We start from the raw sequence: 22,451 nt of genomic DNA, 5'->3' as shown, positions 1-22,451 counted from the left end.
TGTGTGTGTGTGTGTGTGTGTGTGTGTGTGTGTGTGTGTGTGTGTGTCTGTGTGTGTATCTCTGCATCTCTGTGTGTGTCTGTCTGTGTGTATCTGTGTGTCACTGTATGTGTGTGTGTTAGAGGAGGCTACTTTGTTATTAATAGTTCCTGAAGCTTTGTGGGTGGGAAGCTTTGAGTGCTGTAATACCAGCACTCAGAAGGCTGAGGTAAAAGGATCACACGTTCAAGACCAGCCTGGGTTACACGTGAGTTCAGGGCCGGCCTGAGTTAAGCAGCCATCCCCTTTCTCCATAGCATGAGCAGACAACACAAAAACAAGGAGTGGGGGTGCAACTCAGTGGCAAAGTGCTTGCCTAGCGTAACCAAGGCCCTGGACTCCATCCCCAGCATGCCCTGTCTCCTGAGAAAGGAAAAATCTACCACTCCCTAAAGGGAGACCGGCTCAAAGAAAAGAGAGGGCTCTGCCCCACTTCCCAGGAAGAGCCATCGCTGTTCTTCTCTGGCAAATGCTAACTGTGGCTAATTTTAAGGTTTCCTAACTCCAGTCCCTCCCAGCTCCCCAGCTCTACTTTAAAAGGACAAACACCCCAGCCAAGCCCACTTAGACCTGCAGCTGGCAGATGCCCTTGTCTTGGACTTGCCAGCGGCCCATGACTGCATTCTATTTCACATCTCGGGCATGACGGGGCCAGAGACTAACCAGCACCCACAGGGCGGGGCTGTTCAAGACAGCAGCCCTGTTATGAAATAGGGCGCCTCTCTCGGAACCCAGCTCTGCATCCTGTCAAGACGACGTGTGTCTTTCCTTTCCTTCCTCGGGAAGGTGAAATATAAGCCTGGAACAACACTGGATCCCTGTTCCCTCCTGGACAAAAGTCAAAACTAGAATCTGATAAATCTGAAATCAACGCTCATTTCTAATTGCACGTCACGGGGCTGGATGGGGTGCCAGGGCCGGTGGCATTTCACGTCGTGTGTTATTGTTGGTGCCGACAGAAGACATGAATCTTTCAGAACATTCAAGAAGAAATGAGTATTTCCATGATTCCTGCAACTGAATACACACCTATTTTACTTACTACAAAGGAGGCCTCTGTCCCTCCCTTGAAACTTTGCAAAGACAGCCTCTGTGGGACCCTCCACCCTTCTGCAGGCTGACTAAGAGCCTCTCCCTACTTCTTGATTTGAAAAAAAAAAAAAAAAAAAAAAAACTCCCACTCACCTACAAAACCCAGCCCACTCTGAGAATCAGTGTTCACTCTGAGAATCCTACCTAGCTTCCAAGTCACTTAGCCAAGGCTGTAGAGAAGCAGGGGCTGTGGGGTTACCCAGCATTCCAGTGTATCAACTTCACCTGGCCCCCCTCCACTCTCCAAAACCTCCTGAGACAGGGACAGTAACACCCCATTCTCTTCTGCTCCTACACAGGTTCCAAGCCCAGTTCTTGGGAGGGACCCTATGAGCATTCTTGCTGTGTATTTAATGACAATTTTTCTCATTATCATAAAGCAATGATTTGGGGACAGGCGCTTTGCCACATGCCTGTAATCACAGCATTTGGGAGGTGTCAAGTCATGACTGGAGAGATGGCTCAGCAGTTAAGGGCACAGGCTGCTCTCTCAGAGGACTCAGGTTTGATTCCCAGCACCTATATGGCGGCTCACAAAGATCTGTAACTGTTACAGGATATTTGATCCCGTTGTGATCCCCAAAATTGTGAACTGTAAAACCCTGTCCCTTTGGTTGTGGTTGAGACTATCACACACCTTTAATCCAAGAACTTTCTGTTTATTGTAAAACGGTGATTATGGTGTGGTTCACCCAACCTTAGCACTCACCTTTAATCCAAGAGCTTTCTGTACACAAGATTTAATAAAGTTTTTCCTGGGTGAGGGGGCTGAGCAAGAAACCAGCTGGAAGGGGTTAAAGTGTAGGGACTTTGAGTTGAGGGTATTTAAGACAGAATGGAGAAGAAAGGGCTATTAGCTCAAACTCTGGCTTTAGCTTCAGCTTCAGCGCCTCAGCTCCTTGGCTTTTGGGGCTTTGAGCTAGCAAGGCATTGGCCTTGGGTGTTTTGGCCTTTTGCCCCTTTGCTGTCAGCTGAGGTAGAGAGCCTTTTGGGTTTTTTTTCTATCCATACTTGAGTTGAGACAGAAGGTCAACTGGTTACTGTCTCTGCCTCTCTGAGCTAGGAGGGTTTCACCCCAGCATCTGGCTCCTGAGTCTTTGTTGGTAAAATAGATCGGTTGGGATTTTCCTTCATTTAAACAACATGTAACTCCAGTTCCAAAGGATCTGGCACCCTCTTCTGGCCTCCACAGGTACCAGGCACACGTGTGGGTATCCAGACATACATGCTGCCAAATACCTAGACACACAAAATAATAAAGGTTGCTTTTTAAATAGCTGGCAAGTCACTTGGGCTACATAGAAAGCAAAATAATGTCTTTTCTTGTAATTTCATTTGGTTATTTGGTTATCTGCTGGGAGGGTGGTATGTGTGCCATGCATCCACGTACAGGTCAGAGGACAATTTCCAAGAGTCAGTTGTTTTCCTTCTGTTATGTGATACCCTGGAATCAAGCTCAGGCCATTAAGCTTGATGGCAAGGGTCCAACTTACTGAGCCAGTTTGCCTCCAAAATAATGGTTTAAAAGGTAAATAGACAGACAGACAGACAGACAGACAGACAGACAGACAGATAGATAGATAGATAGATAGATAGATGGATGGATGGATGGATGGATGGATGGATGGATGGATGGACGGATGGATAGATAGACAGACAGAAAAGGCACTGATTCTGGACTGACATATCTTCCTCACACCCCTCTCCAGAGCACACCTGCCTATGACAGGAGCCATTTTGACTGTCACAGTTGGGGAGGAGAAAGCAAATGGTCACTAGTGAGCTCAGACAGAGCGGCCACAGGACTTTCGTGGGCCCACACACTTTTACTTTAGTGAGGCCCTTCTTCCATAAAACATGACATAAAGTTATATTTTCCAGCTGAGTTGATACAGAGATAAACATCATCGGGCTTAATGGATTGAATGGAGTTAATGCTGGCAGCAGCCTTGTGCGTCGGGTGCTTCTGAGTGTCTCTGAGTTACACCAGGAGGCCACACACACTGAGCCTGTGCAAGCACAGGTATGGAAAACCAAACCAAACCAAACACAAGGTCTCATGCAGTAGCATAGATTGGCCTGGGACACACGATAGACCCCAGGCTGTCCTCAGCTTCCCGTATGTTGGAGTTATAGATGTGCACCATCGTACCTGGTTACACCCTCTTTATTAGTATGTCCTTTTTTTTTCCCTTCTGGTTTTAAATTTTAATTCAAGGACTTCTGCATGGCCCCCCAATGCCCCGGGGCTTGTGAAGTGCTCTACATGACTACTGAGTGAGAGAGTTGGGGGCCCCTAAATATCTCATAAAGCCTAGGACCACCCCGTGAACCAACCTCGAAAGACAGCAGGTCAACAACCTTGAGAAGTGTATTGTCAAGGGAAGCTTCAGAATGCACGGCTTAGAAAGTTAGTCTGCGTTCCACAGCCTCCGGAGCATGCTGAAATAGCCAGGAGGGGTTAACCTTCACCAGCAAGGCTGCGGGGAAGGGGAGGGGCTGGTGAGCACAGTGCACAGTTTCACGAGAACGCTCACAAACAGGTCCCCTCCTTCTCGCCAAAGGGTGGATAGAGCGCGGACGCGTATTTCCTTCCTGACCAGCTGTCCAGGCAGCTGGCAACACTTCAGTATTCACACAAATGAGAATCGCAATGATGCCACTGCCGGGGGCAGCTTCATTAGCATGAAGAATGATCTCCGAGAAGCATGTCTTCAGGCAGGCTCCTTATTGTTATAGGGACTGTGGAGTGTGCTTGCACAGGCTGGGACAGTGTGTGGCCTCCCGGTGTAACTCAGAGGCACCCGTAAGTCCTTGATGCACCGGGCCACTGCCAGCATTAACACCACGAATGTAATGGTTTGATAGCAGGATTTAGAATCACTGTGGCAATCAACTTCTGAGGATATTGAGAGGGGATTTCTGAACTAAACTAGATGAAAGAGAAGATCCCCCTAACTGCTGGTGGCACCGTTCTGTGGGCTGGAGTTTCAGACTGAAAAGACGAAGCCCAGCTGAGCACCAGCGTTCACCCCTATTCCTGAAGACGCCACATAACCAGTGGCCTGCAGCTCCCGCTGTCCTGCCGTCCCCGCTGTGATGGACAGAACCTCTCCTTCTACTGGTTGCTTCTGCCGAGTATTATGTTGCAACAACAAAAAACAAAACAAAACAAAACAAAAAAAAAAAAAAAACAAGTAGCTAGTGCTTGGAAATTGATGTAGAGAGAGGTGGGCTGTCATTCAAGGGCTGTTGGGAGAGTTGGAGTTTGGGGCTTGGAAAGCCGTAGAGTGCTATAAGCAGAACCCAGTGGACAGCAGAGGGTTGGTCAGGAGGCTTCAGAGGAGATCGAGGACTCCACTGCGAACTGGCCTGGGGGCCAATCAAGTGACATTCTGGCATACGACCTGGCTGTGCGTTGCCTGTGCCCTACAAACTTGAATAATACTGAGCTCAGGAGTGATGAGCTAATTTGTTTGGTGGAGGAAATAAGATAGCACTCAGGTTACAGCATGGCTACTGCTCACAACCCTCATCCAGCTCCACAGGGAGAGAACCCATAGGATATCTGCCGAGGAAGGCCGCAGGCATGGCACAGAGCCAGCCCCATACCGAGGCTGCATGGCGCTGCAGACAGGAGAGCTGTAGGACTACCTAAGCCCTTGGAGCCTAAAAGATTCCAAAAGAAAGCCCTAAATGTCAGGCAGGGAGCTGTAGCCTCAAAATTGCTATCCTCCTGCTTCAGCCTCAGTGCTGTGATTATAGAGGTGGCTTGCAAGCTCATTTTTAACTAAATATTTTTTATCCATGATGGCACACTTCACAGATATGGATCAAGTCCAGAGATACAGACAGTCAAGTCTGCTATTCCATTCCAAGGCTTTTGGATACAGTGCACTCACAATTTATTTAGGATATTTTGCATGTACAATTATTAAGTGAAATGATTATTTGTATGTTGTCCTTTTTAAAACAGGCGTCTCCCTATGTATCCCAGGAAGACCGTGAACTCACAATCCTCCTGCATTTACTTCCTGAGCACTAAGATTCCAGGCATGCAACACCAGGTTCAGCTCTATGCACGTGTGTGTGTGTGTGTGTGTGTGTGTGTGTGTGTGTGTGTGTGTGTTTTCATTGAGTGTTACAATCAGTATTATCCTCCATCATCAAACAATCCTGGCAGTTTTCACTCTTTCAACCCTTTGGTTTTGTAGAAGACAGAACAAAGCAGGGGGTGGGAGAGTGGACTTATAAGGTACCCTGCACTGGAAACCCATAATGCTGAAGGAACATAAGCCCACAATTCAAACACCAGGGAAGCCATTCCGAACAGACGCCCAGTGTGAGGAGGGATCCCAGCATGCCTCACTGTCATGCTACTTGTCCCCAGGCAGCACTGTCATAGGCCTTGTTGGTCCTGGTTAAGAGCTACCACACACAGTAGCCTCTCGAGACATTTGCCAAAATGAGAAACTGGAAACAATTTGGCAATTGTCCAGAGAGTTAAGGAAAATGTTCATTATCTTTGCCCTGTTTTGGCCTCTGTTCTGGAGCTTTTAGTGAGGACTCTGGCTGGTAGGGAAAGTGGGAAGCCATAATCGACATGAATTCACCATGGAAATTGGAAAATGCCTTACAAATGTTTTCCAGAATCAAGGGGAAATAGACTCCCCTTTTGTACTCCGTACTCATGGGAATGTCTGAGGAGCACCCACTGGACAGCCCCTGGGGCACACAGAGATAGGCAGCCTTCTCTTCACATTGCTTAGGAGACCACCTGCTGAAAGGAAAATGGCTGCAATATAACATGAACTGTGAAGAATAAAATAAAAAAACAAACAAACAAAAACAAATAATCAGAAGCCATCGGGTCACACTTTTCTACAAATGTAATACGGTCTTGGGTACATCCAGATGGGCAGTGGGTGGAAAGTTCTGCAGTTGTCATTTCAGCCTTCAGACATGCCAACCTGGAAGCTTCAAAGTTTGGGGGCAGAGGAAAAGCAGGCTGTGGAACACTGTCTTAGGGTTTCCATTGCTGTGAGGAGATGCCATGACCACAGCTACTCTGATAAGGGAAAACAATTAATTGGGGCTGGCTTACAGTTTTAGAGGTTTAGTCTATTATCATGGCAGGGAGCATAGAGGCCAACATGGTGCTAGAGACAGAGTTATCCATCTTGATCCAAAGGCAACCAGGAGGAGACTGTCTCACTGACCGTAGCTTGAGCATTATACCCTCAAAGTGACATGACCTCCACAGTGACATGCTTCCTCCTATAAGGCCACACCTTATATGATGCCAAACCTCCTAATAGTACCACTCCCTGTGAGTCATTCATTCATTCATACACATGAGTCTTTAGGGGCCAAACCTATTCCCTGTGTCCAGTGACCTACTGGGCTTCCCACTGACTGTCCCAACAACTGAGATGAGACATGCCAGCAATTGAAATAAACATGGCCATAAAAGGTAGAAATAACAGCCCATTCTACTTCTGGAACTTGAAGTTCCAGGAAGGCCATGCTTCAAAATAAGGGATTCTTGTCTTTATAGTAAGATAGGCTGAAACAAAGGCTCAGCAGTTAAGAGAACTTACTGCTCTCCCAGAGGTCCTGGCTTTGGTTCCTAAAGTTCACTTTGGGAGTTCACAACTGCCTATAACTCCAGCTCCAGGGGATCTGATGGCCTCTTCTGGCCTCTGCACACACACACACACACACACACACACACACACACACACACACATGGCATATACCACACAGACACATACACATAAATAAAAATATTTTTAAGTAAATAAGGGCTGGATCCCAGCACTCTGATATCAGAGGCAGGAGGATTACTGCTAGTTCAAGGCTAGCTAATCTACACAGCAAGTGTCAGTCCTGGTGGTACATAGCCAGACGAGCCCTAAGAACAAAACGAGAGGCTGTAACTCAGTTCAACCTGTAAAGCGTTTGCTTTGCAAGCAAGAGGACCTGAGTTCAATTCCCCAGGGCCCACTTAAAAGCCTACAATCTCAGTGTTGGGTAGGCAGAGACAGGCAGCTATCTCAGGCTTGCTGGCTAGCCAGCCTTGCCTTCTTGGCAAACCACAGTCCAATGAGAGAGACGGTGTCAAAACAGAAGGTGGGTAACAGCTGAAGTCCCTGCTAAGGTTGCCCTCTGGCCTCCAGACGCACACGCGTGTGCATTCGCGCACACGTGTATCTGCACACATATCAACAAGCATACAGAGAGCAAAGGGGAGAGAAGCGGGGTTGTAGTTCAGTCAGTAGAGCACTTGTCCAACATTCCTAAAGCCCTGTGTTTTGGGGAATTTTAATTTAGAACACGGCTGTTCTGGTAAGAGATCACATCCAAAGACCTAGGTCTGTGTGATCTTGCTAGGATATAAACACGCCCTTAGTCCAGTAGACATAGGCAAGCAGATCTGAGTTCAAGGCCAGCCTGGTGTAGAGCAAGTATCAGGTAAAGAAAAGCTTAGGTCCAGGAGTGGTGGGTGGCACATGCCTTTAATCCCAAACAATGAACATAAAGATAGTTTGTGGAAGGAAGCATCCATGTCTGAAAGTGATGTCTAATTGAGTGGCAGAAACAGTGATGAATCAAAGGAAGGCTTGACAGAATAAGAGAAACCCAACTCTCACAAGAGAAGAGAGGAGAGGGAAGCTACTTAATGAGCAATGAGAGAAAATGAGGAGGCAGTTCTACTGGAACAGTAACAGAGAGACAGGTTGCAGAGAGAGAACTCAGGTGAAGACTGAATGAGCCAGAGAATAAGAAAGAGCCAGAAGATTAGAACAGATTGCTGGGGTTAGTTTGAGGACAAGCAGAGCAATTCAAGGGCCGAGAGAGACAACCAGATTGAATAAGTCAGCTGGTAGAGGAGTCTGAACCAGCCAGCCCAGAGCTCAGTAAGAACAAGAAAGGGTAAGCTTATTCAGCAGTAAGTCTCAGAGGCTGAACACATTCTAGGCCTAGTCAGAGTGTACAGAGGCTGGCAGCTTCTGGGACTAGGCCTAGGTTAGCTGATAGAAGCTGTGAGCCTCCGAGACGACAACTGAAACAGGAGGATAAAAGGTCCTTTTCCACCAAGCTTTGATCCCCTGGCCTATGGCTATAATCACAGCACTTGGGCAGTGCAGACAGGGGAAGTCAGAAATTCAAGGCCAGCGTCAGCTATACAGAGGACTGAAGGCCTGGAGACCTTGTGAGAAGAAAAGAAAGGAGGGAGAGAGGGCAGCAAGGGAGAGAGGGAGGGAAAGAAAAAATTCCAGGTGTGGTGGCACATCCCTACTATCTCAGAAGCCTGAGGAGGGGGGAATCCTGAGTTTAAGGCCAGCCTGGAGTACAAAACAAGGCCCTGACTCAAAATAACACACACACACACACACACACACACACACACACAAAAAAAAAAAAAAAAAAAAAAAAAAAAAAAACAGGACAGAGGGTATTAATGTCAGACCAGCATACCACACAGTGTCAACAGCAGGACTGTAGATTTTGGCTCAGGTTTATTCATCCTTTTTTCCTGGAACAAATAAACATGTTTTTTTTTCCTAATAAGGATGGAGCATGCTGTATTTTAAGAAAGAGTGGGGATAGGAGAAGGAAGAAAACATGAGGGGAGGAGGGAAGCAGCAATTACACAATTAAAAAGTTAGGGGATTAAAAAATACCTTCACATCAAATAGATTGTGGTTTTCTCCCAACCACCCTATAAGGAAACAACGTAGATACTCTCATTCAGTGTAAAAAATAGAAAACTGAATTCTGGGGTTTCTGATGTCCCCAGAGTCTATTGTAGATAGAAGCTACAACTCAGAGCTTCTCAGCATGAAATCCAGACTCCCTCCCTTTGGAGACAGAGAACCTGTAGGGTTGGTCTGTCTGGGACTGGAAACCAGGCCCTCCAAAGTCATTATTTTCGCCTGCTCATGTCTCGTAGATTCCAATTCAAGTAGGGTTGACCAGACGTCCTCTGTTGAATGTGGAATTGGGCCACGGAAAACAGAGGCCCCATGGAGAAGTTGGGGAGACACCAGCTCACCCTATGGCTTGGGGTACAGGGAAGATTGGCCTCTAGGGAAAGAAAGAGATGTGGGATGGATCAGAGGCCAGCGGCAAAGAAAATTGAGTGGCAACCTGAGCTGGATGAGAAGGCCAGCTGTGGCCCTGCCTCATCTCCCGAGACCACTGCTATTGTGTTGAGTTGTCCTTTGCTCGAGATGCATTGAGCTCAGCATGTGCTACAGGCCAAAGAATATAAACTTCAGTTAACAGCACTGACTGCTCTTGCAGAGGACCTGGGTTCAGTTCCTATCACACACATGGCGGCTCACAACCACGTGCAACTCCAGTTCCTTTTGGCCTCCATAGGCATTTCGTGCATGTGGTACATAAAAACTCATGCAGGCATATGTACTCACACATAAAAATAAACAACAAAGTGAATATTTTTTAAACCCAAAGAATATTTGCAAGTAAATGATAAGTCAATGTATAGGTGCACCTCCCCATACCAACTTCCAAGCTTCCCTCTAATTTTCTAGAGGGAGGCTTGTCTTCAAGTATTTACTGTGATAAAATCTCTCTCTTTCTCTCTTCTCTTTTTCCCTCTGTCCTCCCTCTTTATCCCTGTCTTTCTCTATCTCTGTCTCTCCCCTTCTGTTGTCTCTGTTGTGTCCCATCCCGTGTGTGTGTGTGTGTGTGTGTGTGTGTGTGTGTGTGTGTGTGTGCATAGAAGTGAGTGCTGTTCCCTGGGGGGGCCAGAAGAGGGTACTGAATCCTCTGGAATCAGAGTCACAGGTGGATGGGAGCTTTCTATGTGGGTGAAGGCAATCACCTTTGTATCCTCTATAAGAGCAGCAAGTGCTTCTAACCTCTGATCCATCTTTCCAATCCCAAAAGTATGCCTTCATGTCACCTTAGGGACTAAAATAAATTCCACACAGCTTCCCTGATGCAATATACAAGAATCTTACTGTTTATTCGGAACAGGGTTCCACCATGTAATCTAGGCTGGCTTCAGATTTATAGCAGTCTTTCTTCCTCAGCCTCCATGGGCCAATATTACAAGCAAGTACCCCTCGACATGGCTAATAAACTCTAAAAATACTAGAAAAAAAACTGTAGGAAATAAGTATCTACTATAGCCCTAAGAATAGTAGAGCCTGTTAAGCAAAGGAATCTGGAAGCTACCAAGACATATGAGGACTCTTATTCCACAAACATGAACTATTAACCACAGAAACAAACCAACAACTACCAACAAAATTCAAATACCAAGGACAGCTTGGGGAAAGCATAATGTGTGGCAGGAACCAAGGGCTCATTGGACTGATTTACTCAAAGCTGCATAGTAAGAAAAGGACCAGCTGGGTGGTGACTGGTGACTGGGGACATCTGTTATCCCAGCACTCAGGAGGCAGAGGCAGGTGAATCTTTGAGTTTGAGGTCAGCCTGGAATACAGAGCAAGTTCTAGGACAGCCAGCCAGCGCTACACAGAGAAATCCTGTATTGTGATTAAAAAAAAAAAAAGGAAGGAAGGAAATGACTATTTGTCCTATAGAGACCCAAGGAAGATAGGGGACAATGTCAACCGGGAGTGGGGGTGGTCTCAGGATTTACCAGTGATGGGTGAAGAAAATACAAATATTACAAATGAGCAAATTACCAAATACTTAGTGCCGCTCTCTTTTTTGCCCTCTTGCCACTCAGCCTGGTACAGATCAATGACTGACACTTAGCTGAGCAGCAAGGTTGGTCTCTTATACCCCCTTCAGGAGCCTGCAGCTGCTCAGGAACCAGACAGGGAGGGGTATGGCAGTCAGTTACACAGGGGTTCTCTTTGAACATTAATTATGACACATGGAAGTCAGAGATAAGCTGGGCAGGAGGCTGAACCAGGAGGATTATTGTGTGAGACAAGCCTATGTTACAAAGCAAGATCTAGCCTAAAACACACACACACACACACACACACACACACACACACACACACGCACACACACACACACCAGAAATGGCTTCCTAATAGGCAATGAGAAAAAAGTCAAGGAGAGGAAGGTTCACCTGTTCCACTTGGGAACCCCAAGGTTGATGGACTAGAACTTGCCCAGACAGGGGATGTCTATCCACTATGCCCAATGGATTGTTTCCTGCACACACTCAGAGAGAGAAAGACAAGGCCGGGCTCTTTGGGATGGTGGCTACCATAAAGGAAGATGCTGGAGAAGACAGCAGCGCTCTCGCATTCCTGCGTGGATTGAAATTTTTACAGGGCATGTGCAGCTAATGGAAGTCCAGCGTCAGAAAGAAAATCAGTGTGAAACTGAATGAACACCTATGTTTCGACACGGGGTAGATGCAGCGACACATATGGGCGTGGAAATGACCTCTTGGTTCCTCGATACTTTCTGTTCGAGGAGTCACTGGTTTTAAAACTCAGGAGTGTTAGTCACATGGCTCTGGTGTCCAGCGTGGGATATAACTAAGCCCTGAGTGGACATGTCCACTGGTGTGAGCCTGTCTCAGGCTTACAAATGTGTGCAGAAGGGAAGAAAGACCAAGGGGTAGGCTCCTGTTAATGGCATTGTCCTATTAAAGCCCCATTAATCCGGCCTGGGGGCCCTTCTTTTGTTTCTACTCCCGGTTTCTTTTATGCTCACCCCAGCCCCAGCTTCTTTAAACTCCCGCCTAGATGCCCTTCATGGGTCCCCTTGGAAATGGCTTCTGGGCTATGCTCTATAAAAATCTTTATTAACTTGACCTCAGACCTATCCCATTCCTCCAGTAGAGTTGGAACCAGGACCACCCATGACAGTACTAGCAATATCAGCTGAGCACGTGCCACTGAGCCAAGCTCTATAAGCACATGGTCTCATGCAGTAGTCTGAGCTGCTCTGAGGAGCAGCAGCCTCTTTTCTGCAGACCGAGTACCCAGCTGTGGAAACCGAGGCAGGGCAAGAACTAACTGTGGAGATGAGTGGACTCTGCATGTCCTCACTCTGGCCCACACCAGCTGCTACCTTGGCTCTCCTCACCATTGACCAAATCACTGTTACTGTGGCTGTTGCCTCTCTTGCTAGGAGCTCCTCAGGGAAGGGGCTGCCTCAGCTCTTCTCTGGGTGCTTCAGCCCTAGCAAAAGGTGAAGATGTTGGATGAGGGTATGTGAGGCTGAAGAGTGGGTAAGACTACAACAACAGGGACCAGGAATGGGATGAAGGAGAAGACCCTGGGTAAGGAGAAGACTCTGGGTAAGGTCCTTGGAATTGATCTGGAATGGAGGCAGGGAAGGGTCATACTGAGGAAAAGACAGAAACCAAAAAAGGGTCAAATAAGTGTCCACATTCATATGGGAACTTTGTGCCAGTGTTGGCAAAAGTAGTGCTATTCCCAAGGAAGGCTGTTTGCACTGTCCCAGGAGGAAATTCTTATGAGGACCTGGGCTCAGATACCAGTTCAGACCCACTGTTTGTTGTCTAAGTGCATCCTGGGGTCTGTCTTGTTTCTGCAGGCCTCCTGGAGCCTCTGGAGTCAGAGTAAGCTCTGTGCGGGAAGCACCGTTCTGGACCACTTGTCCTGGTACCCTAACATATGCAGCCCACATTATGACCCGATTGACCATGTCCCCTCGACAACCTTCCCCTTCCCCCAGAGCTCTGGACAGTCTAGGGTCAGGCTGTGTTGAGCTTGCCTCACAGTGGCAAGCTACCATCAGAGTCTGCTAGGGATGTGCCCAGCCTGGTGTCCCTCGGCATGCCCCTCTGCAATGTTCCTGCTTTACCTGATTTACCAATTCTTGCCCACACTGGAAAGGGAGGGGCCTCCAGCAAGCCAAGGCATCCAGGGCTGCCAGTTTGCTTTTATTTGTTTGTTTTGTTTCCTTCAAGACCCAGTCTATTTTCATGTAGCTTTGACCTCTTGGATGTTCTAGTCTGGATCTGTAAAAAGGAATCCTCCCTGCAATATTCCATAAGCAAAGAAAGAAAAAAATGGACTGCTACCAACATCATATTCTGCCATATCACATCCAGTTCATTTGGGGACTCCACTCATCTCTCCCTCTCCAGGGGAAATAATGGGTGGTGTGGGGGGGGTGCTTTTAGGCTTCCAAGATTTCTCCATAATTTGCCCTAGAGAAAACAAAGGGGTTTGAGTTATTAACTCTGTTTTATGCTTGAAGCAAACATGTCTTCTAGAGATTAGATGGCTTGCCTGTGTCAGAGCTGGAGGAGCCTCAGGAAACAGAGCCAGGCTGCCCAATCCGTCTCTAGACACCCAGCTCTCCCCACCGCTCTCTCCTGCCTGCAAAGCACTTTTACTGCCGTCTGTCGACAGCAGCATAATTCAGACCAAATGCAGACCAACCCCTTAGGACCTTGAAAATAGAGGCAGCCTCTACGATTTATCCGAATAGGTTCGAAATGATTGAAAATCGCTGATGTTGGACTGGAGAGATGGCTCAATGGCTAAGAGCGCTGGCTGCTCTTCCAGAGGTCCTGAGTTCAATTCCTAGCACCCACCTGGAGACTCCGAACCATCTGTAATGGGATCTGATGCCCTCTTCTGCCATGTACAGGAAGACTGACCATTCATATGCATACATAAATAAATCTTAAAAAAAAAAAAAGAAAGAAAGAAAAAAATCGCTGATGTCCACCTTGGATCCAAACAGAAAAAGCCATCCCAAGAGCAACCATCCTAGCAATTGATGGCTTCTGGAGAAAATGAGTGTGAAGGGAATCTCTTGATTTCTGCTCTGAAAACTGGTGTTCTTTTTAAGTGAGTCCATACTGTCTTCCTGGCACAGAGATGAGAAAGGCTAGGCACTGGGAAGAGCAAAGCATCCTTGTAGCCAGTCAGCCCTTGCTGTGAAAGAGACATCCATGCTGTGTGGTCAGCTGCGTGGTGGTCACTGCCATCCCTGGAGGATGCTAGTTGGTATCCAAATGACCCCTCAACCTGGAAGCCCTCGGCTCAGCAAGGCCTGGAGGAGAATGTTGCTAGTGTGGAAAGGCTTTCCCCTTGAGACAGCAGGCAGCAGGAAGCCTGCCTGTACCAGAGATGCCCCCTCAGGGCTGGGCTTTGGATTTCTGAAAAGACCAGGTTATCTGGGCATAGGCTGGTGACCTTTTGGGTAGACACAGGCTGTACTGTAAGGAAAAGCAGGCCTTAATGAGCTTTTTAAAAAATATATATCAGGGCTCAAGATGGGTATCCAAGTTTCTTTTCCACCAAGAGAGTGAGAAATGATGGTATGATGGTAGGAGACAAAAGACTGCTCTCCAGTGGCTTTGCACCATCTCTGCCCTCTGCCTTTTATCTCTCCATCAATCAGCCAGAATGAACAGGGCTGGGATGCGGCTCAGTTTCCCTAGTAGGCAGCAAACCCTGGGTTGAAGCCCCAGCACAGCATAAACCAAGTGTGGTAATGTCTGCCTATAACCCCAGAATCAGGAGGGAGAGAGAGGAGAATCAGGATTCAAGGTCACTGTCAACCTCAGAGCAAGTTCAAGCCCACCTTCCTTTCTGCACAGTGGTGACAATAAGGCCAATCTCGGGGCTGGAGGTGTAGCTCAGTCAAAGCTCTTTCTAGCAATGTACAGTGCCCAGGTTTCAGTCTCCAGCATTGAAAACAATGCTAGCCTCACAGAAACATGTGCACAAGCTCCTGTCTCCAGATAAGTAAGTAAATACTGAAGGAACAAATGCTTGGCACCCTGTTCCCCACTCACTGATCAAGGACAACATATATACCAGTTAGTTCTAAGACAGCGTAGCAGCAGACTCTACTAGCATTCTTCAGAAGAGGCCCGTGAAGACTCCAGTGAGCTGGTTTGTGGTCCACAGAAGCTGTGGCAAGCAGTATTGATTCATGAAATTTGAAAAGGCCTATGGTAAACCCCAGCATCTGGTGAGTTAAGTCTGCAAAGATGCTGGTTTCATTAACAAGGCAAAGGCTAAGGAGGACTGGATATGTTCCCCAAGACTAAACCTAGAAGGCTTTTGTGACTATATTTGGAGGTAGGACCTTTCAAGAAGGTAAAGATGTTTTTATTATTATTATTATTATTATTATTATTATTATTATCATTATTATTATTATTGTTATATGTTGTTTTTGTTTTGTTTTGGTTTGGTTCTTGTTTTCTGTTTTCTCTGTAGATCAGGCTGGTCTCAAACTTAGAGAGCCTCCTGCCTCTGCCTCAGAAGTGCTGGGATTAAAGGCATACACCACCACACTTAGCTGATTTTTCATTTTTTTTTGTTTTCAAAGTTGGTGATGTAAACCAGGGCCTTACATGAGCTACCGGTATATGCTCTACCACTGAGCTACATATCCACAGCCTTGGTGTTTTGAAACAGGGTCCCATTGTGTAGCTCAGGTTTGCCTTCAGCTCTATGTAGCTGTGAACTCACAATCCTCCTGCCTCAGCCTTCTGCACCTAGGATTACAGCTGTGTGCCACCATACCCTGGTGGGACTGGTTTCATTAAAATAGGAGGAAAAGATACCAAGGGGCTGGGGAGATGGTGTGGTGAATAAAATGCTTCTTCTGCAAAAGGAACCTGGGTTGGGATCCCCTAAACCCAGGTAAGAGCTAGGCATGCATGGCAATACAAACCTCAGAGTTGAGGGGATAAAGCCAGGCAGCTCTCAGGAGATCACTGGCCATCCCAGGGAGCTTGTAGTTCAGCAAGAGAAAAAAAAAAAAATAGAAAAGGTCCAGAAGGGCAATGGCTGTGCTATCAGTGTCCGGAACAACTTCTGCCGCACACTAGGCACCTTTTTAATATTTCGAGATGCTCTGAGGCTGCTTCCATACAGTGTTTGACTCTGTGCTTGGGACTATTTTTAATGTGCTGATACATTTACCATGATTAGTGATCTGTGTTTGCAAAGCCCCAGGTAATTTTCACGTGTTGCTGAAAATTACAGCGTTAGACTTTAACCACCCCATCTGAACCACAAAATGGTTATATTCTCCTCCAGAAGAAAGCTGAAGCTCGAAGGTCACACTGCTCTTTCCATCCCAGGCAGACATGCCAGCCAGAATATTGGCTGGCCCTTACTAAAGGAAGCATGCCGTCGTACAGGAGCCCACTGGGAAGTGGGGTCTGATGGCTGGCCTTCCTTGGCTCAACTCACCTTCCTTTCTGCACAGTGGTGACAATAAGGCCAATCTCGGGGCTGGAGGTGTAGCTCAGAGTCAAAGCTCTTTCTAGCAATGCACAGTGCCCAGGTTTCAGTCTCCAGCATTGAAAACAATGCCAGCCTCACAGAAGCACGTGCAGATTAAATACAGTGAAGATAAAGCACCGGGACACCATCAGACACAATGATGTTATCAAAGCGGCTAGTACAGCAGCCATGTCCACCAGTGCAGACTACACAAGGACACACATAGGGAAATTATCCTAAAAATCAAGTCAGTCTCCCAAGCAAACGTGACCCACTTCTCACACCATTCCTGAGCACTGCAGAAAACATTTTCTGTATTTTTAAATTTTATTTTATATATATATATATATATATATATATATATATATATATACATATAAATATATATAAGAACACACACACACACACACACACATATATATATATATATATATAGTCTTACTCTGTTGGCCAAGTCAGCCTACTCACAATGTAGCCCAGACTGGCCTTAAATCCCTATGTCATCTTCCTTGCTCAGCTTCCCTAGTGCGGAGGATTACAAATGTGAGCCACACTTACAGCCTATCATATGTTTGTTTTGTTTTGTTTTGTTTGTTTGAATCAACATAAGTAGGCTGGGTGTGTTGGTGAAGGTCTCTAATTTCAGCGCTTGAGAAGCTGAGGTAGGAAAACTAATTATTTAAGGCCAGCCTGCACTATATAGTAAGATCTGAGATCTTTCCAGAACTTGAAATGCAGTTTCAAGAAGTCTTTCTCCATTCACCCTTGTACCTGAGGTCAATTATCCCATGGAAGAACTGAGACAATTGCCAGGGAAAGTCTTATACTGAGAATGCAGAAAGAGACAGGCGCCTCTGTCTCTTCAGTATCACTCCGTGTATTTGGCCGACCGGGCAGGGGTAAGATCTTCACAGGAGTCACGCAGGCTGGGATTGTGCTTAGGACAAGTGTGGGGGAAATTGACACTCACCTAATCGGGCCCTGCCCACTTCAGTAGAAAGTGGTTCACTTGGCTTCAGATTTAAATATTTATTCCTCCGACACAAAACAATGTTGAGCATGCGCGTCCCTTAACGTCCCGGCCATCTGGCCTTGGAGATGTCTTCAGATGAAAGGACCAGCTGGGATTCCAGCTTCATGGGGTACTGAGTTTTCCTGGCAGAGAGGGGTATGCCCGACAGACACATTGGGCCTTCCGGTTCTTGGAGAAGTACGGTTTTCTTTTTCTGGTTCCGTAGTTAGCACTTAGAGGAATTTCAAAGGAGGCTTCTTCATGCCCCATCTGGGAGGGAGTGTCCCTCTTTTGTCCCTATGAAGTGATGTCAGTGATGTGTGTGGCACAAGATTAAAGGGACAGTGTGAGATTCAGACCCATGATGCCCCCAGGTTGTATGAGGAAACCCCTTCATCTGGTGGCATCAGCCTCTGGAGCCACACGGCACCTCAGGCCCCAGGGAGAGTGCTCTGCCAAGGTGCCGACTGTCACTAGGCCAACAGAAGTCTGTAGCCACTGGGTTGAGAGTGGCCTGATTGTGACACTGTACCTATAGCCATAACTGTGTGCTTGAAACTGGACAACGTGGAGCTTTTTGTTTAAAACAGAACAAAACAGAAAAAGAAGAGGAGGAGGAGGAAAAGAAATATTTTAAAAATATTTCCACCCCAGCCCTCCAAAAGAGAAAACTTAAGCCCAGTTCCCATGTACCAGTTCTGGGGGTCTGGGAGCATGTCTCCTGCAGCATAGCTTTTGCTGGGGTGAGCCTGGTAGGTTGGCGGGAGGAGGAGAGCACCGGCCAACACTGCACTGTGGCAATGAGGAAATGACACGGATGCTTTGAAACTCTGCATGGAGGCTAAAATTACCCCACTAATCACAGCTTCTATAAATCAGCTTCTGGGGGGCTCCGGAGCGCAAGGGAAGGTGTTGGCCAGCGCGCAGTTGATGCGCTTAAAACTGACTGCTAGATACGGCCAACGGGCTTTGAGGACCTCAAATTAGGGAAACACAGTTCTAAGCAGGGCTCTCAGAGAAAGGCGAGAATGGATGAAGGCCTCCTAAGTCCGTCCCTTGATGATGCTTTCCTTGGCTGCTGCACACGTGGGAACAGACAGACACTTTGGGAACCCAAAACTTATGGACCCACTTTTGGATGTCATAATAAGCCACAATTCACCCTGCTGGTTCTGTGGGTCCCTCAGACGGCAAAGATGAAGCTCTTTTATTTTCCTCAGATTTACAGGCAAACCATAAGCGATCAGGTGACTCTAGGGACAGGCACTGGGGGAAGGCCTCACTGCCAAACAACCCAGATCTCCTTCTTCCAGGACGTTCAAGGGTCTCTGCACTAGCAGCTGGGGTTTGTTTTGGTTTTACTTTCAAAAAAACTTCAAGGTCATTTCACAAAACTTGGAAATCAAATCCAAACCCTAGGCAAATAGTCTTCTACACTCTAAATCCCGGGGCTTTGAAAAGAATGAGAGCTTTTACATCTCAGCAGATGTTTCTAAATCCAGGCCATCACAGCACAGCAGACTCCTAAACCAACAACAATTAAAAACAAGGGGCATTCTTTAATCTGCTTAATCGGGACATTGATCAGCTGGTCAGACAATGTTTTCAAAGCCAGGGATAATGAACAAACGTGTCAGACGCTCAGCTGGGTCCCTTCCTTTATCTCAAGTCCTCTCCTATGACCCATTTTGCAGGTGGGGAAAGCAGCCGACAGACACTCAGCTTAACCTGCCACAGGTTACCGGGTGAGGATGAGGACTCATTCTGATAGAGGCTTGGGCCAGGGTGGTTTTAAGGTCCAGTCACCCAGCTGTCCACTATGTAGAAAAATATCTCCCTGTCACTCCTACCTCCTGGTCCTCAACAGCCGCCATGCAATGAAGTAGAACAAGAATCTGTCTGTTTCTATTTCATGCATACTCATGCATACACACAAACACACATATATTAAAATAACATTCTAGCAGGACATGGTGGCTCATGCATCTAACCCCAGCACTCAACAGGTTATGGTAGGACTGCCACAGTTTAAGGTCATCCTGTCCCCAGAAAAGCAAAACAAATCCTCTGGGTTCAAAGTTCAAGTGTCAATTAAACTTTGATATGCTAATCAAAGAGCTGTAATTAAAACACACCCTCCCTGGATACTGCTTGATCAACAGTAGCTTCGAAAAACTCCTCCGCGCCCCCAACCCTGTCCTGGTACCTACAAAGAACGGTTACACATTCTCTAGGAAAAAAAGATGAAAATCTGTAGGCGCTCAACCTTTCTCCCTTTCAATATATACACATTCACCTCTTATCCCCCAATTCTTTCTGACCAGGGCCTTCCATGGTCCAGGGATACCCAGAAAATAATACACTATCCCTCATCACAAGCAATGATGTGGTTGTGTGGGAATTCACTAAAGTAGCCATGTGTGCCTGCTCTGCCTCTTACTGTTCAACCTCCCCAAGCCTCCAAACTCCTACCTGCAAAAAAAGTCATCAGACATGGAGGCAAATATTTTAACCCCCGCGGAAGAGGCAGGCAGATATCTATACATTATAAGACAGGCGGGTCTACATAATAAGTTCCAAGATAGCCGGGGCTATAAAGTAAAATTCTATCTCAAAAAGTAAAAAATAAAAAGTAGGCTAAAATGGGCCTGAGATGTGTGTGGAAGGGTTGCAATACAGAAAATGCTATACTGTTTTTAGGGAACTGCTTATTACTGTTGTTCTTTACTGGACTATATGGCACAGTACATTAATTCCTGTGTCCCCACAGTCATTCATTATTGGTGAACTTCTGTTTAGATTACACCACGGTCCAAAAGAACAAGTGAGGTTCTTCAAGGCATCTTGATTTATCGGAACTCAAGGACAAGGAGATCTGCAGACCATAGTCCCAATCACGGCCCTGGATGTTAGCTCCATGCTTCCATTTGCTCGGCTTCGAAAGAGGGAGGATGCAGAGTGTGAGGTGGAAACCACTGAGACAAGCCACCGGGCCCACACCTTGCCCACATATATGCAGGACTTTCCACTGTGATTCAAAGTGCCACCAAAGAAAATTACCAGGGCCCCAGCACTCTCTGCCCTGTGACCCCATCTGGCCCTGCCTGACACCCAGCAGCCAGCTACTTCAGAGGTTTGAGCCCCACAGCTGCCTGGGGCATGCAGAAGGGAGGGCAGACTATAATTAAGCCAGCCTTGCTGACATTTCCCTCTTCACTCCAGACGGTTATCATACTTATTTCCTGTGAGCTGGGCGAGTGCTAGGACACATCACAGGGGTCTACAGGCACGGGGGCTGGGGAGGGGGCAGGGTCCCTCACCATCCTACATCTGCCCAAAGCCAAGCAAGAACAGCTAGCTCCAGGTCCTTCCTCCCCACACGGGTGACTTCTCACCAGGTGTTGGGGGGGAGGATCCCTTCAATTCCCCCTCTCCCTGGCGCTTGCTATATAGCTCTTCCCAAACAAGAAAAAAAAATGAAGATTTTCTTTAAAATTAAAGGATTTCCTTTTACAGCAAGTCGGAGGGCAGGTCAGCGGCAAGGAGACGGCAGACATGGAAGCCTGTTATACATGCGAGAGCGGATCTCAGGATAGAATGATGCTGTCCTGCCTTAGAGTGTTGCATGGATGGTCCCGCAGTCTCCTCTCCGTCCAACAACACAACTGTTACCAAGTGGGGTGCAGAGCAGTCAGTGCCCTCTCACCCTGGATGCCTGGCATCTAAAGTGAAGGCATATTAAAAGCCATTCCAAGACCCCTCTAGAATTGGCCATGTTCTTTGAATGTTTCCCACAAGAACTGTGACCACTGGAAATATTTCCAGTTACAGACCAGATTCACTTGGGTGAAAAACCACCATGCCCTTTATTTCTTAAGGATTGCATGATGTAAATTAAGAGTATTTAACCTTTCAGAAACCTCTTCACTTGTAAAAAAAAAAAAAAAAAAAAAAACGCTGACAATATGCCCCATCTCACAAAGACCCTGGATGACGAAGTGAGCTCTGAAGTATTAGTTCTGTCATATTATAAAGGCCGTGCTGACTTTATTACTACTATTACTAATTAATACTTATGCAGCCACACAATGCATTTTGTTGTGCCAGGTGCCACTCTGAATTAGTACCTGGAAACTTTCACCACCATGGAAAGCAGATCCCCTACGGCTGTGTCTGTTTTACTGGAAGCCAGTATCAAAGACAGCTCACACTGGTGGAGTCTAGGTGTGAATGACAGATCGTCTGGAAGGCAGATCTCTCTTCCAAACCCTCATCCCTTTCTTTTTGCATAAAGCAGGACCTGAAGCTGGTGGCATGCCTGTGATTCCAGCAGAGAAGGTGAAGGCATGGAGATCTGGCATCCAAGGCCAGCCTGAGATCCCAGATTTAAAAAAAAAAAAATCACTCCATTGCATTTTTTTTGGGGGGGGGGTTATTTCCCCCTGGGCTTTAGTCACATTGGCTTTATAATCCTACAAACTGTGAGAAAAATATATACATTTCCCATAAATCACTGTGTCTTCTTCCTGCGCTGTTTCTAGCCACAGTGTCCAACCCTGACACTATGATATTGCTCCAAACATGCAAAATGGCACAGGGGGAAGCCAGCCCCCCTTCCCCATCCCCATTGCTCCATACACAAGAGTGGGCCTCAGGCTTTGGCTTCCTCTTAGACACATTTAAGGTAGAACCAATTAGGAGTTTAACATATTAAAGCCGCCTTGTTGAATGAAGATGGCAGGCGGAGTGACCTCCCTGCTACAGAGAAAAAGCAAATGTCAGACCGGCCTGGTAGATAGGCAGGGAGTGTTCCTTCCTTCAGGGGAGGATGGCGGAGGGCAGATAGTCTTCTTCGCTGAAAGGAGTCAATCACTTCCAAGGGAATCCTCTGGCAGGGAACTCTACAAGGCCGGCAGAAAGAGAGACCCACCGGCCCTTCCAGAGAGGAGCTGGAAAACTCAGAGAAACCTATCGTGGTCCAAATTAAGCACCCCGCGGGCGGGCGCTCCAGCACACAGCTCTCAGAGGTACTCAGGACGGTGCAAGCACCAGGTCTGTGGAGTGGAAACAAACGCCCTAGGCTCACAGGGAGGAAGGGACAGCCCCCTGGG

Source organism: Psammomys obesus, unplaced genomic scaffold (genome assembly GCF_907164565.1).
Source record: "Psammomys obesus unplaced genomic scaffold, mPsaObe1.curated_primary_1811, whole genome shotgun sequence".
Taxonomy (NCBI): domain Eukaryota; kingdom Metazoa; phylum Chordata; class Mammalia; order Rodentia; family Muridae; genus Psammomys; species Psammomys obesus.
This window is presented reverse-complemented; position numbering follows the sequence as displayed.